Below are 2,382 nucleotides of genomic sequence, written 5' to 3'. Positions count from 1 at the left end.
TGCATCCTTCAGCTCTTTCACTCTAACCCTGAATTTTCATCATCAGCAGTGATGTATACCTATGCACCAGAAAGTACAAAGGGGTGTTGTTCATTGGATTAATCAGTGAAAACTTCCAACTTCCATTACTTTCACATTTTTTTTCTGGGGAAAAAAAAAAAAGAATGACAGTATCTGATGAATACAATGAACTTTCCGCCTCTCCCAACCTCTCTCAAAGCTGTCGAGTCTGGTCTTTTGTCTTCAAGGCTTTTAATTCCTTGATCATGACCACCTCACTCAATCCCCTACTACTCTTGCTCCAGTTTCCCAGACCTACTTTCAAGAGGCTGGTTTCCTGGAACCCATTCATCCACTTCCACACCTTCTTTTGCGATTTTTTGGCCTCACATTATTCCAGTCAGCCATTTTGCTTTTGGTCCCCATTCTGAACCACAGACCATTGCTGCAGGGCTGGAGGACCAGGGAAGGGAGAGCCACATAACTGAGCAGATTGGATCTGCAATACATCCATGCCATCTAATTCCACTGCACTGAGTCCACTGAGCAATTCTGTCTCTACTGACCCCTGTTGACTCTTTACAGCTCCTCCAGTTCTTTTCCACCTTCTCAAGCCCCCACCACACCACAGTCATATTACCTTGTTACCTACTTCACTGAGATAATAGATGACCTCAGTTTGATCTCCCCCAATTATCTTCCCTTAAGCCTCAAAGTTCCCTACTTCTCATTGTTTTCCCCTTTTATCCTCCGTTAACAAGAAGTGTCCTCCAATGCTTTGACCCACTCCTTCTCTCCTCAGGTACTTAATCTCTGAACCATTGGCTCTCTCGTATCTTCCATCGCTCCCTCTCCTTAGGCATCTTTCTTCCTTGGTTTAAAAAATTCAACTTTTCCTTTGACCATTTTTTGTCCCCAAGATAAATTCCCATTCTGCTCCTATTTGCCAAACTTCTGGAAACAGTGGTTGTAACTCATTGTCACCATGTCCTTCCATCTCTAACTCTTTAATCATTGATTATTGGGTTTTCCTGCCACTAGTCAATGACATTCGGGCTCTCTAAGGCATCGGATCCTCCACAAAATTCAATGACTTTTCCTTGTATCTCACCTTTTTCTATCTTTCCTCAGTATCCAGCCTTGAGACCCCATCCTACATTGCCTTCCAGAACCATATGCCCATCTTATTCTCCTACCTCTCCACTCATTCCTGCCCATTGTCCCTGCTTTCTTTTCCCTAGAGTTATCTCCACGATAACCTTGTGCCCAATACATGGAATACAGAAAGGACAACGCAAATAAAAATCGCTGCCTCCATGAAGCTCATGTTCTAGGGGGAGAAAGAAAATAATATAGTGATTAGGCAAATTATTTCATATATTATAAAGCAAAGCTGGTATGATTATTATCTCTATCTTACAGATAAGGAAATGGAAGCCTAAAGAGAGTGAATTGCATGAGTGTATATCATCTGTATTGATTATCCCAGTCCAGAGCCCCAACACCCTTCCCACCTTCTTATCTATACAAATTCTCTGATGCCTAATTAAAGACTTTTGGAAGAGGAAACACTGGGTAGAAAAGGATTCTGTGTAGCAGACCCTGACTTTTTCCCTGAGCTTTGCCTTTCCATAGTGTTTGTTACCTTTCAGAACCCTGATGCCACCATGCTTAACTTAGCTTCTGGAGTATATACTCTCCGCGTAAACTTCCAACCCAAGAAAGAAAAGAATGATCTGAAGTTGGCCTCAGTTTCCTTCACTAGCCTAAAACAGGCAGACTGGAATTTTGAAAACTGTTAACACCTACGGAAAAAGTTAACTTGAAAGTACTAAGAAAATATGAGAGGCACAGGTACAATTAATCTTGTAAAGTACAGGTTTCTGACTTGGGCATTAAATATGTAAATGACTCACCCAACTCATCCATTCATCCTTCTCCACCTCCTGCTTTTAGAAAATGTGTATTTAGGGGCGCCTGGGTGGCTGAGTCGGTTGAGCGTCCGACTTCAGCTCAGGTCACGATCTCGCGGTCTGTGAGTTCGAGCCCCGCGTTGGGCTCTGGGCTGATGGCTCGGAGCCTGGAGCCTGCTTCTGATTCTGTGTCTCCCTCTCTCTCTGCCCCTCCCCTGTTCATGCTCTGTCTCTCTCTCTCTGTCTCAAAAATAAATAAATGTTAAAAAAAAGAAAATGTGTATTTATAAGGTTTCCAAGGCTTTTGTGTTCATTGTCCACTTGCACCCTAGCGAACCAGCAGAAGGCAGAGCAGACTCCCATTGAACCTCCAGGCACTGGCCGTTACAGACAGAGGTTATGGACTTCAATCCTCCCGCAGAATAGTTCTTATTACCTCTCTACCTCTTCACCCCATCCCCATTAAACT

The sequence above is a fragment of the Panthera onca genome, chromosome D3 (assembly GCF_046562875.1).
Source record: "Panthera onca isolate mPanOnc1 chromosome D3, mPanOnc1 haplotype 2, whole genome shotgun sequence".
NCBI lineage: Eukaryota > Metazoa > Chordata > Mammalia > Carnivora > Felidae > Panthera > Panthera onca.
Note: the sequence above shows the minus strand (reverse complement) of the source record.